General features: G+C 47.4%; 1 protein-coding gene across 4 annotated transcripts in view; it reads right to left on the bottom strand.

The window, feature by feature from the left end:
* The window catches only part of IL17RC (interleukin 17 receptor C), a 176,510-nt gene that overhangs the window by 147,376 nt on the left and 14,237 nt on the right, over positions 1-14,897 (bottom strand). The window contains exon 1 of one of the 4 annotated variants that reach the window (XM_063940952.1): positions 1,973-2,409. The exons of the other annotated variants lie outside the window; for them this stretch is intronic. The gene's annotated coding sequence lies outside the window, so the exon portion shown is untranslated. Of the gene's footprint in view, positions 1-1,972; positions 2,410-14,897 lie in introns of those variants that run through there. 4 annotated transcript variants of the gene reach the window in all.

Below are 14,897 nucleotides of genomic sequence, written 5' to 3' on the forward strand. Positions count from 1 at the left end.
CATCCAGTCTCACTGGGCACAGAATCTAACTGGAGTCTGGAGGAGGGGCATACGGGGAGGAGCCAGTTCACACCCATTCAAAGTCTTATAGTGTGCCCATGTCTCCTGCGGATCCCGTCTATAACCCATGGTTCTTGAAGCATCCCCAGCATCCTCTAGGACGTATGAGAAATGCACATAGAAAAATAAAATCTATAATTTTTCTTGTCACATGCAAGAATAGCAGCACCTCTGTACTTCATACATGCTGGGACAGGACTCAGGAGGTCTCTCTCTAGACCCTCATTAGATAACAGGTTACACAGGATGAAGATACCCAGGCGGGGATCCTTGTGTCACAGCCCTCTCCACCCTACTATCTCTTCTCTAGTAAGAAAGCTCCATAGGTAGCTCATAAAACCTGATACTCCTGTGTCTCTGCTTGCACTGCATACTATCCTGCTCGCATTCTGGCTGCCTGGCTCTGCTGCTGCATAAGAGGTAAAGCTAGTGATGTCAGTGTCCTCTGGCCGGGGGCCCCCTTGACAAAGGGGGGCCCGGGGTACAGTATGCTCTCCACTTCCCCCCTTAATCTGTCTATGCACCAGCGGCACCTGTCTTCAGGACATACGGTGCCAAAAAGGGAGACCTTAGGATGCATCCCAGACACTTTTTGGGTGACATCAGGTGCTGGGAGCAGAAAGTGGCGAGAGCTCGTCCATGGTGCAAAAGTGCCCTGCTATGGCTCCGTGCATGATCGTGTAGTACTGTACTTGGCCTCCCTCCAAACACTCCCATCTCAACTACAGCCACTTTGCATGCGACTCAGAATCAAGCCCAACATTAAAAGGGAGAATGCTATTCCCAGACACGCTAATGAGACTCAGCTGTCAGAACACTGCAGTAAGTGTTCCCCATTCAGTGCTTGATCCCTACGGAATGCTGTGGTGTCTGGTTAGAAAACCAAAACATTCCAAACAGCTAATTGGCATTGCCCATAAACTGGAACCACACAAGCGCCTTTCAGACCAGTGGTCACGCAGCGCATGATGCCCAGATGACCCCAATCACATTACCCCCATGCAATCTGTAGATTAGTGCTCAGTGCCAAAGTGGAAAGAGGTTTGTTGGAGTGTAATTTCTCTACTGGTTCCTCAGTGGCCTTTTAACGAGTGGATGTTGCCAACCTAGCAGAACGCAGTGCTCTTGGTTGGCACTTATTAGGCCATGGCGAGTGATACATTGCACGGTACCAACCAATCAGCTCCTAACTGTCATTTTTTTCAAACACAGCCTATAACATGACAGTTAGAAGCTGATTGGCTGGTACTTTGCAATTTATTACTCTCCAAGGCTTGATAAATCTTTGCCTAAATCTGAAAACCCACTGAGGTCAGACGTTACCTAATATTCATTAATGTCCCAATACTGATGTCTTGGTTGCTGGTTATACGACTTGGAGATGGGCGTTAACTTATGGGGAAATTACCTTTTCTCTCCCTGGCATACAGTATCATGCCACTGACAGGTTGGGAGAGATGGAAAAGAACAGGGATTATACCGAAAAAGGAATTAAAAAATCCTAAACAATAAACACAGTAGTGATTGTATAGTTGTATTCTTTAATATACAAGCGTCCAGTCTTTTTTTGTCAGTTAAGCGTTTCCCTGGTAACGATTAGAAAACTGCATGAATGCTCTGTCTGTTTGTGCTTTGTATTAACAATTCAGCCCAGTTTGCGCCCTACGTTCAGGTGTGTATTTACCGATTAAACAGCACAGTGGTTATTGCCTACCTGCCAAAGGATTTGGGGAACTTCAACTTTGAGTGATTAAGCAAAATGAGGAAGGAATCAGCACTAACAGACACGCAAACATGTGCCGAGCTTTCATGGAATAATCCGCCATGAACCATGTCTCTTATCTCTCAGCCCAACGCTTTCTATTTACATTGCTTATATCTCAGACCAGAGCTCTCCTCCTGCAGCTCTTACCTCATAATCGGCTCCTGATATCTCATCCCTCGCACAGGTCTAAAGCTGGGTACACACTGGATTTTATATCGGATCGAACGGCCGATATACCGCTAGAGCAGGGGTGGGCAATTATTTCAGCTGGGGGGCCGCTTAACACTTCCAGTGAATATTCGAGGGCCGCACACAAAATATCTTGTATATACAATACCGATCGGGTCTGAACTGCGCATGCGTATGCACCGCAATGCACAGGTGCGTCGGTCCGCAGCGACGGGGAGCACCAGGCAGCAACGGAATGGTGCGAACAAAGCGGTCGCACGGGCAATCGCAAGGTGATTAACAGGAAGAGGACATTTGTGGGTGACGACTGAGAGGAGAAAAAATGCAGGAGGGACCAGGCGTTTAGAGGGAGGGTTTCTGATGTCAGCTCCGGTTCTGATCATCGCACTGGAAGAGTAAGTCCTGGGCTGTACAGAGACTGCACAAACTTTTGTTTGTGCAGCTCTCTGCACTTGTGATCACACACCTGCACAGCGAATTCCCCCTCCCCCTGTAGGTGGTGACGACCTGATCGCAGCAGTGCAAAAATCACCTGCTAGCGATCAGGTCTGAATTAGGCCCATAGTAATGTATATAACTATAAAAACATAGTATATATAACTATAATAACACACACCACAATATACATTACATTGCATACGTAGTTTTTTTACAGCCAAAATACAAATGTCTAAAAAAAACACATTAATCCAGTAATAAAATAAATAAATAAATAAATAAAAAAACAATGCTGAAAACAAACAAACAGCATCCTGTGTAATGCTGTTATTCACCGCTCCTGTCTCTCCCTGGGCACAGTTACTAGCTCCTCCCCTCCCCCGGAACCATATAGCAGTCTCTACTCCCCAACCCACCCCCTCCCCTAAACCCATAGAGCAGTCTCTACCCCCTTCCCCCTCTCCCCTGGACCCATATAGCAGCTTTGAAAGTTAAGCACAGATCCCTCTACCTTTTTTTTCAGTGGCAGATCTGCTGCCCGCTGCCAGATCCCCGCTGCCAGATCCCTGCTGCCTGCTGCCAGATTATCCGCGCTGCCCGCTGTGCTGCACGGAGTCGCTGCTGCTGCCCGCTGTCCACTCCTGCTGTGGCTCCGCCCCCGTGCCGCCCCGCTCATGACGTCACAGAGGAAATCCCGGTCAGCAGACCCTGTGACGTGACCGGGATTTCCTCAGCGGCGCCGCGTCTGGGAGCTGTGTAGCGCAATGACAAGCGGCTCATCCATTCGGGCCGCTTGTCATTGCACACTGGTTGGGGACAGCGGGCCAGGCAGGATCGGTCCGCGGGCCGCATCCGTCCCACATGCCGCATGTTGCCCACCCCTATGCTAGAGGGTCGGTGGGTTTGTACACCCGATATGTCTGTTTATGACATTATTTATGGTCATGCTGCATCGTCCCTGCAGCACAGCCAATGCTCATATATCTGCAGATATACATCAGCGCATCTGGCTGTGTGAACTGGCGGTACACCTACGCTTCCTGCAGGGGTCCCCACTTTATTTAGTATACCCTACTTTAATACTGGTACTTACTGTAGTTGTGAAATACAGTGTTACAGGCACTTATATTTGTTCCCATACATATGTATACTCTGTTACTACTGGTACGGCGGTCCTGACCTACAAGACCCTGTGGGATTGTATATTTGAATACTGCCTGATACTGTGTGAAATATTGTGTCACAGGCACCTATGGGGGTCATTCCGAGTTGATCGAACGCTGCAACTTTTTGGAGCCCATGCGATCAACTAGACGCTGCCTATGGGGGAGTGTTTTTTTTGCATAGCAAGGCTGCGATCGCTTGTGCAGCCCTGCTATGCAAAAAAAGTTTTGTGCAGAACAAGACCAGGGTAAGCGTTACTTACCCTGTGCGATGAATCCAGCGTTGAAGGTCCCGGAATTGACATCAGACATCCGCCCTCCAAACGCCTGGACACGCCTGCGTTCGCCGCACCACAGAAAACGGTCAGTTGATGCCCCGGAACGCCTCCCTCCTGTTAATCTTCTTGCGGTCGCCGTTGCGACCGCTTTCCTCGCTAGCGTTGCCGCTGGGCAACGGCGTGCCTGCGCAATGCGGCCACAGCGTATGCGCAGTTCCGACCCAATCGCACAGCTGCGACAAAGCGCAGTGTGCAATCGGGTCGGAATGACCCCCTATGTCTGTTCCTGTATATATGCAATGTATACCCAATCTTAATACTGGTACTCATTTAAGACAGTAGTGAAGTGTTGTATATACAAGGTGATTCAAAAGTCGCAGTACACACTTGTCAAAGTCGCAGTACACACTTGTCAAAGTCGCAGTACACCCTTTTGTTTCAAAAACTGTGCAGGAAATGGGAAAACTGACTTAGATTCAAGATTGCCGATTTCAAGATAAGTTATATGCAGGGCCAGTTCTAGGTATTTTGGTGCCCCGGGCAGAGAATAGGGGCGTGGCTTCATACAGGGGGCGTGGTCAGTTACGCCCCCTATAGAGTTGTGCCCACATTTGTGCCCCCTGTAGCGTAGCGCCGCTTGCACACACATGCACAAAAAAAAAATAAGAATTTACTCACCGGTAATTCTATTTCTCGTAGTCCGTAGTGGATGCTGGGAACTCCGTAAGGACCATGGGGAATAGCGGGCTCCGAAGGAGGCTGGGCACTCTAGAAAGATCTTAGACTACCTGGTGTGCACTGGCTCCTCCCACTATGACCCTCCTCCAAGCCTCAGTTAGGTACTGTGCCCGGACGAGCGTACACAATAAGGAAGGATTTTGAATCCCGGGTAAGACTCATACCAGCCACACCAATCACACCGTACAACTCGTGATATGAAACACAGTTAACAGTATGAAACAATAGAGCCTCTCAACAGATGGCTCAACAATAACCCGATTTAGTTAACCATAACTATGTACAAGTATTGCAGATAAACCGCACTTGGGATGGGCGCCCAGCATCCACTACGGACTACGAGAAATAGAATTACCGGTGAGTAAATTCTTATTTTCTCTAACGTCCTAGTGGATGCTGGGAACTCCGTAAGGACCATGGGGATTATACCAAAGCTCCCAAACGGGCGGGAGAGTGCGGATGACTCTGCAGCACTGAATGAGAGAACTCCAGGTCCTCCTCAGCCAGGGTATCAAATTTGTAGAATTTTTGCAAACGTGTTTGCCCCTGACCAAGTAGCTGCTCGGCAAAATTGTAAAGCCGAGACCTCTCGGGCAGCCGCCCAAGATGAGCCCACCTTCCTTGTGGAATGGGTATTGACAGATTTTGGCTGTGGCAGGCCTGCCACAGTATGTGCAAGCTGAATTGTACTACAAATCCAACGAGCAATAGTCTGCTTAGAAGCAGGAGCACCCAGCTTGTTAGGTGCATATAGGATAAACAGCGAGTCAGATTTTCTGACTCTAGCCGTTCTGGAAACATATATTTTCAGTGCCCTGACAACGTCTAGCAACTTGGAGTCCTCCAAGTCCCTAGTAGCCTAGGCACCACAATAGGCTGGTTCAGGTGAAACGCTGACACCACCTTTGGGAGAAACTGGGGACGAGTCCTCAATTCTGCCCTATCCATATGGAAAATCAAATAAGGGCTTTTACAAGACAAAGCCGCCAACTTTGATACTCGCCTGGCAGAAGCCAAGGCCAATAACATAACCACCTTCCACGTGAGATATTTCAGATACACGGTTTTTAGTGGTTCAAACCAATGTGATTTTAAGAAACTCAACACCACGTTGAGATCCCAAGGTGCCACAGGAGGCACAAACGGGGGCTGACTCTGCAGCACTCCTTTTATAAATGTCTGAACTTCAGGTACTGAAGCTAGTTCTTTTTGAAAGAAAATCGACAGAGCCGAGATCTGTACCTTAATGGAACCCAATTTAAGGCCCATAGTCACTCATGCTTGCAGGAAATGCAGAAATCGACCTAGTTGAAATTCCTCTGTTGGGGCCCTTTCGGCCTCACACCATGCAACATATTTTCGCCATATGCGGTGATAATGAGTTGCTGTAACCTCTTTCCTGGCTTTAGTAAGCGTAGGAATGACTTCCTCCGGAATGCCCTTTTCCTTCAGGATCCGGCGTTCAACCGCCATGCCGACAAACGCAGCCGCGGTAAGTCTTGGAACAGACAGGGCCCCTGCTGCCGCAGGTCCTGTCTGAGTGGCAGAGGCCATGGGTCCTCTGATATAAATTCTTGAAGTTCTGGGTACCAAGCTCTTCTTGGCCATCCACGAGTATCGTTCTTACTCCTCGCCTTCTTATTATTCTCAGTACCTTTGGTATGAGAGGCAGAGGGGAGAACACATAAACCGACTGGTACACCCACGGTGTTATCAGAGCGTCCATAGCTATCGCCTGAGGGTCCCTTGACCCGGTGCAATATTTTTTATAGCTTTTTGTTGAGGCGGGACGCCATCATGTCCACCTGTGGCCTTTCCCAATGGTGTACAATCCTATTGGAAGACTTCTGGAGGAAGTCCCCATTCTCCCGGGTGGAGGTCGTGTCTGTTGAGAAGATCTGCTTCCCAGTTGTCCACTCCGGGAATGAACACTGCTGACAGTGCTAACACATGATTTTCCGCCTATCGGAGAATCCTTGTGGCTTCTGCCATCGCCATCCTGCTTCTTGTGCCGCCCTGTTGGTTTACATGGGCGACTGCCGTAATGTTGTCTGATTGGATCAGTACCGGCTGGTTTTGAAGCAGAGGCCTTGCCGGCCTCAGGGCATTGTAAATGGCCCTCAGGTCCAGAATATTTATGTGTAGGGAAATAACCTGACTTGACCAAAGTCCCTGGAAATTTCTTCCCTGTGTGACTGCCTCCCAGCCTCAAAGGCTGGAATCCATGGTCACTAGGACCTAGTCCTGTATGCCGAACCTGCGGCCCTCTTGAAGATGGGCACTCTGCAGCCACCACCGTAGAGATACCCTGGTCCTTGGAGACAGGGTTATCAGCCTATGCATCGGAAGATGCGATCCGGACCACTTGTCCAACAGGTCCCTCTGAAAAGTTCTTGTATGGAACCTGCCTAATGGGATTGCTTCGTAGGAAGCTACCATTTTTCCCAGGACTCGCGTGCAATGATGCACCGCTACCTATTTTGGCTTCAGGAGGTCTCTGACTAGAGATGACAACTCCTTGGCTTTCTCCTCCGGGAGAAACACTATTTCTGGTTTATGTCCAGAACCATCCCCAGGAACAGTAGACGTGTCATAGGAACCAGCTGTGACTTTGGACTGTTTAGAATCCAACCATGCTGTTGTAGCACTTTCCAAAATAGTGCTACCCCGACTACCAACTGCTCCTTGGACCTCGCCCTTATAACGAGATTGTCCAAGTACGGGATAATTACAACTCCCTTTTTTTTTTTTGAAGGAGTATCAACATTTCGGCCATTACCTTGATAAAACACCCTCGGTGCCATGTACAGTCCAAACGGCAGTGTCTGGACTTGGTAATGGTAATCCTGTACCACAAATCTGAGGTACTCCTGGCGAGGATGGTAAATGGGGACAAGCAGGTAAGCATCCTTGATGTCCCAGGATACCATGTAATCCCCCTCGTCCAGGCTTGGAATAACCGCCCTGAGCGATTCCATCTTGAACTTGAATTTTTGTGTTCAAGGATTTTAAATATAAAATGGGTCACACCGAACCATGCGGTTTCGGTACCCCAACCCGTGTGGAATGGTAACCCCGCTCTTGTTGAAGTAGGGGCACCTTGAGTATTACCTGCTGGGAATACCGCTTATTAATTGCCTCTAGCACAGCCTCCCTGCCTGAGGGAGTTGTCAGCAAGGCATATTTTAGGAAACGGCTGGGGGGAGACATCTCGAATTCCAGCTTGTACCCCTGAAATACTACTTGAAAGAAACAGGGATCCACCTGTGAGCGAGCCCACTAATTGCTGAAATTTTTGAGACGGCCCCCCACCGTACCTGGCTACACCTGTGGAGCACCCGCGTCATGGTGTGGCCTCACAGGAGGCGGGGGAAGAATCTTGATTCTGGGAACAGGCTGACTGGTGCAGCTTTTTTCCCTCTACCCTTGTCTCTGTACAGAAAGGAAGCGCCATTTGACCAGCTTGCTTTTCTGAAGCCGAAAGGACTGTACCTTTGTCTGTGAGGAAACCTGAGGTAAAATTATTTCTTCCCAGCAGTTGCTGTGGATACGAGGTCCCAGAGACCATCCCCAAATAATTCCTCACCCTTATAAGGCTCTCTATGCGCTTTTTAAGTCAGCATCACCTGTCCAGTGACAGGTCTCTAATACCCTCCTGACAGAATGGACATTACATTTATTTTGGATGCCAGCCGGCAAAATATCCCTCTGTGCATCCCCCATATATAAGACGACGTCTTTAATATGTTTTCCAACTAGTATCCCTGTTTGACAGGGTCACCGACCACGCTGCAGCAGCACTATCTGCAGGTCTCAGTCTAGTACCTGAGTGTGTAAATACAGACTTCAGGATAGCCTCCTGTTTTTTATCAACAGGTACCTATTAAAGTGGCCGTATCCTAAGACGGCAGTGCCACCTTTTTTGACAAACGTGTGAGCGCCTTATCCACCCTAGGGGATATCTCCCAGCGTAACTTATCCACCTGGCGGGAAAGGGTACGCCATCAGTAACTTTTTATAAATTACCAGTTTCTTAACGGGGGAACCCACGCTTTCACACACTTCATTTATTCATCTGATGGGGGAACAAAACACTGCCTGTTTTTTCTCCCCAAACCTAAAACCCATTTTTAGAGGTGCTTGGGTTAAAGTCAGAAATGTATAACACATTTTTTATTGCCGGGATCACGTCACGGATGTTCCTAGTGGATTGTGTATATGTCTCCACCTTGTCGACACTGGAGTCAGACTCCGTGTCGACATCTGTGTCTGCCATCTGAGAGAGCGGGCGTTTTTGAGCCCCTGATGGCCTTTGAGACGCCTGGGCAAGCGCGGGCTGCGAAGCCGGCTGTCCCACAGCTGTTACGTCATCCACCCTTTTATGTAAGGAGTTGACACTGTCGGTTAATACCTTTCACCTATCCATCCACTCTGGTGTCGGCCCCACAGGGGGCGACATCACATATATCGGCCTCTGTTCTGTCACCATATAAGCCTCCTCATTCAACATGTCGACACAGCCGTACCGACACACCGCAGACACACAGGGAATGCTCTAAACGAGGACAGGACCCACAAAAGCCCTTTGGGGGGACAGAGTAAGAGTATGCCAGCACACACCAGAGCGCTATATATATACAGGGACTAACTGAGTTATGTCCCTAATAGCTTTTATATAATATACTGTATACAGTGCCAATTTTAATGCCCCCCCTCTCTTTTCCCTCTTACTGTACTGTAGAATTGCAGGGAAGAGCCAGGGAGCTTCCCTCCAGCCGAGCTGTGAGGGAAAAATGGCGCCAGTGTGCTGAGGAGATAGGCTCCGACCCTTTTTCGCGGCCTATTCTCCCGTTTTTTATGGAATTCTGGCAGGGGTATTTACCTCATATATAGCCCCTGGGGCCATATATTGAGGTATTTTAGCCAGCCAAGGTGTTTTTATTGCTGCCTCAGGGCGCCCCCCCCAGCGCCCTGCACCCTCAGTGACCGGAGTGTGAAGTGTGTGAGAGGAGCAATGGCGCACAGCTGCAGTGCTGTGCGCTACCTTGGTGAAGACAGAGTCTTCATGCCGCCGATTTTCCGGACCATCTTCTTGCTTCTGGCTCTGTAAGGGGGACGGCGGCGCGGCTCCGGGACCGAACATCAAGGCTGGGCCTGCGGTCGATCCCTCTGGAGCTAATGGTGTCCAGTAGCCTAAGAAGCCCAATCCGGCTGCAAGCAGGCGAGTTCGCTTCTTCTCCCCTTAGTCCCTCGCTGCAGTGAGCCTGTTGCCAGCAGGTCTCACTGAAAATAACAAATTCTAAGACTATAACTTTCTAAGAGCTCAGGAGAGCCCCTAGTGTGCATCCAACCTCGGCCGGGCACGAAATCTAACTGAGGCTTGGAGGAGGGTCATAGTGGGAGGAGCCAGTGCACACCAGGTAGTCTAAGATCTTTCTAGAGTGCCCAGCCTCCTTCGGAGCCCGCTATTCCCCATGGTCCTTACGGAGTTCCCAGCATCCACTAGGACGTTAGAGAAATAATACTTACAATCCCCGCTGCAGGCCGCCGCCGGTGCCGCTCCTCTCCTCGGATCTATGGGAGAGACGTCATGACGTCTCTACCATAGTACAGCATACACAGACACTAGAGGTCAAATATGACCCCTAGCGTCTGTCAGTCCCACAATGCTGTACGGTGCGCGATGACGTCATCGTGCACCGCACAGCAAAGGTCCTCTCCAGGAAGGGAAACTAGACGCGTAGCGTCTAGTTCCCTTCACTGCGGGGGACACAGCGGGGGGCACAGTAGCGAATCTTGCCATGGTGCGGCGCACTCCGGAAGGCGGCGCCCCGGGCAACAGTCCTGCTTGCCCGTGGCAAGATCCGCTACTGGTTATATGTATTACTGAGACACTTAACCTGACTCTATGCAAGCTTTCAGCTACTCGCGATCACATATTAGCTGGACTTAAGTTACATATGTTATTGTTGTGATTCATACTCTTACTCTATGCATGCTCTCAGTTACTTGTGATTACTTATCAGCTGGATTCAAGTTATATGTATCACTGGGACACTAACACCCCTTTTACACCGCCAGCATATAACACGGGTTATTGCACATGAATGTGCATAACCCAAGGTGTTGCTCAGTGTAAAAGGGTGGAGTTGGAATAATCCGGATCGAGTGACCTGGTATTCCAACTCGGGAAGTTTGCAGGGTTGAACACGGGTTCAACCCAACAAACTGTGCTGTGTAAACGGGAGCCGGATCGCATCGATCCGGCTTCCCATTTACAGAGAATATACGGTCGGCGCTTGGAGATCATGTGATCTCCAAGTGCAGCCCCTGCCGTGTCATCAGCAATGTCACCAACCCGGCAATATGCCGGGTTGGTAAATGTGGTGGGAAAGGGGCCTGAGGTAGGTTGCAGTCTGGTAGCACCTGTGTCAGGCTCCCGGCTGCAACCCACAGTATTTGGTATAAAATCGGTATAAATTTGACTTTATGTAAGCTTTCAGCTACTCGTGACTACTTATCAGGTGGATTCAAAGACCCAAAAAATCACCATCCATCACTATTCTTCTGCTCTCTCTTACCAAATACACTCTCTCATCCATTCTTGAGATCACACTCTGCAATGCCGATTCAAGCAACAGAGGGGTTTTTTTGGAAAGCAGAAGTGTAACATTCATCTTTTTCTATCTTTGAGCCCAATAAACTGTTGGCAAATACTGACCCAACTTGGAGCACACCATTAGCTACAGCCATACCACACTGGATATGCCCGATCTTGGAAGCCAAGCCGTGTTGGGCTTGGTCAGTACCAGTAAGGGAGACCTCCTGGGAATACCAAGTACTGTAGATATATGAAGCAGTAAACTACTATACTTACCTTGGAAAGCAGAATTGTATTACTATACTTCCTTCTACTTCATACCAGAAATTTTGGCGATATCACTCTCTCATTGCTCATTTGATGGCTAACAGATGAGCAAAAGCAGAAATGGCTGGTCTTTATTACTCTTCTCTAACAAATCTATACATTCTTTCAAATATTGGTGATACATTGCACACTCATAATCAGGCCCAAAATATTTATTTGGCTTATATATATATATATATATATATATATATATATATATAAATGTGATTATCAGTGAGCTATTCAATAATATTGGCTCACTTTGCAGGTATTTGGAGTACCACAGCCCAACATCGGTTCTCTCTAATTGAATTGGGATATGTCCTATCCCCTATATTTTTATGATAAGAGAATGAAACAACAGAAATTTTCAATCTGATAAACGGCATAATTGATATTTACTTACTCGAAACCTGCTCCTCTTCATCCTAGAATATACCCTCTGTGTGATTTATACAATAAAAAGACACAGCCTCACTTAAAACACATACAATACAAGGTGAACTTTTTGAGTAATCCATAACTTTTTAATCTTTAATTTCTATTGTCTTGATCTTTTAAACCTTAATATACCAAGCCTACCTCGTCAACGTGCTTTACCAAGCTAGGGTCTTCAGAGGACCCCAGAGTTTTTTGTCTAAATTCTCAACTGATGAGGTAAATTACTAAAATTATGTTTTTTGGGTTTCTGAACGGATACGTTCTAGTAAGGGTATGACAGCATAAAATATTTTGTTTATTTATTTCAAGAGTAGTTAGCCAATAAAAGCCATATATTCTTCTTCATTACAGTGTGTATATTTTTACAACCGATTGGATACTGTATATTCTTGTAAAAAGGTTATATCATTTTACTACGGTAACAATACATCACTATTCATGTGTTGCCATCGCTACAGTCCTTAGCACATGTCACGGGATACGGCCATTAGGTCGACTACTATTGGTTGACATTGTCATTAGGTCGACATGGTCAATAGGTCGACATGTACTAGGTCGACATGAGTTTTTCTAAAAAAAATTTTTTTTTTTTTTTTTTTACTTTTTCATACTTTTCAATCCACGTGGACTACAATTGGGAATGGTAACCTGTGCCAAGCGCAGTCATTAGGTTGACCACTATTGGTCAACATGCAGTAAGTCAACATGGTCACTAGGTCGACATGGTCAATCGGTCGACATGTACTAGGTCGACATGGAAAGAGGTCGACATGAGTTTGTTTCTTCCATTTTTTTTTACTTTTTCATACTTTACGATCCACGTGGACCACAATTGGGAACGGTATCCTGTGCCAAGCACAGCGGTAGCGGAGCGAGACACCTAGCCCGAAGCACCTTGCCCAGACACCGTGCACTAATTGGGGTTCCACGTCACTTTATGAAGAAAATGATACCAAAAACAGTCAAAAAACTCTTTTCAGCCTTTTTCCATTTTGACCTAGTACATGTCGACCTACTGACCATGTCGACCCTGTGACCATGTTGACTTACTGCATGTCGACCAATAGTGGTCGACCTATTGACTGTCGACCTAAGTGTGGTCGACTTAATGACCCATATCCCATGTCACAGTGGTGGTTGTTTTCCTGTGTTTCTCACATATAAAACGTTCTGCATTTGTAACGTATTATAGTGTTTATTATTATTTACGTTTTTTTGAAAGAACATTTTATAAGCCTAATTACACTGTATTTATCTTAATCCGATGCGGGACACATAGAAAAATCAGGAGTAAAATAGTTGTTATAGATACGGCAGGATCACATAAAAATAACATTCTGGGGTCCTCAGAAGACCCCCTTTGGTATACTAAGGGTTAAGTTCATAAGAATAAAAGTTAAGTTTTAATACTGAGTTCACAATTACACTACCATGCAATATAATAAGTGTGCCCCAGACAGACTTATACCCCATTTCCACTAGCTTTAAAAACATGGGTAAATGCGTGGGAGCGCGCATGTACCCGTGTTTTTTCCTAGTGGAAAAGGGTCCCACCGCAAATTCCCGGATCAAGTGATCAGAGAATCCTACACGTGTTCAACCCGGTAAGCTGTGTAGTGTGAACGGGAGCCGTGTCCGCTCCCGTTCACAGTGAATGGAAGGGCGACGCTGGGTGATCATGTGATCTCCCAGCGCCGCCCCTGCAGCATCAGCAGCCGCGTCACCAACCCGGCAGTATGCCAGGTTGGTGAGCGCTGTGGGAAAGGGGGCTGTAGCACGGGTCGCAGCCGCGTCAGGCTCCCAGCTGCTACCCGTGCTACAGATGGAAAAGGGGTATAACAGTCTGCCTACTCTCGCAAAACCCGTTGGTATACTTACTCCTTACTTACTTCTGTGTGACAAGTGTTGCTGTGTGAAAATAGCGGCCATAATTACAGAGCTTGTCTTTGTCGCCAGTGAACCGTAAAATGGTTACATCAGACCATTGCGGAGGCACATACCTGACCCCATTCACCCATTTAGCTGAAATACGGTAAAAGGCTTCCCTCATTTAATTAATCAATCAATCAATCAATCAATCAATCAATCAGTTCCCTTATTGAGCCCAGGTTAATGTAGTCAGAAAGTGAGTGCTGAATTCGGAAGCAGACAAACACTGACCCACCAGAGGCCGCCGCTTATTAACGTCTGACTCAGATATTTTATGGAGAAACAGAAATAAATAAAGCCAAAATAACTGGTGGGAATTTTCCAGGCTATGAAATCACTCTGCACCCAGTGACTTTATCCAGAAATGTCCCGGAAACCGCGTGAATACGTCTATTCTGGGTCACTCTAACGGATGCACTTTTTACTCATGTCTAATTATAACTCATACTGATCTCCATTTCTCGCACACGGGACAATTTCAGTCCCTGTCCTGGATTGGTCCTTTTTTACAACGGTGTTTTGTCATTATTATTTGTTCCAGTTTAGTGACTCACTATGGCCCTCATTCCGAGTTGTTCGCTCGCAAGCTGCTTTTAGCAGCATTACACACGCTAAGCCGCCGCCCTCTGGGAGTGTATCTTAGCTCCTCAAAATGGCGAACGACAGATTCCCAATATTGCGATTAGACCTCTCTTAGCAGTTTCTGAGTAGCTCCAGACTTACTCTGCCATTGCGATCAGTTCAGTCAGTTTTCGTTCCTGGTTTGACGTCACAAACACACCCAGCGTTCGCCCAGACACTCCCCCGTTTCTCCAGCCACTCCCGCGTTTTTCCCAGAAACTGTAGCGTTTTTTCCCACACACCAATAAAACGGACAGTTTCCGCCCAGAAACACCCACTTCCTGTCAATCACACTACGATCGCCAGAACGAAGAAAAAACCTTGTAATGCCGTGAGTAAAATACCTAACTTCATAGCAAATTTACTTG

Source organism: Pseudophryne corroboree, chromosome 9 (genome assembly GCF_028390025.1).
Source record: "Pseudophryne corroboree isolate aPseCor3 chromosome 9, aPseCor3.hap2, whole genome shotgun sequence".
Lineage (NCBI taxonomy): Eukaryota > Metazoa > Chordata > Amphibia > Anura > Myobatrachidae > Pseudophryne > Pseudophryne corroboree.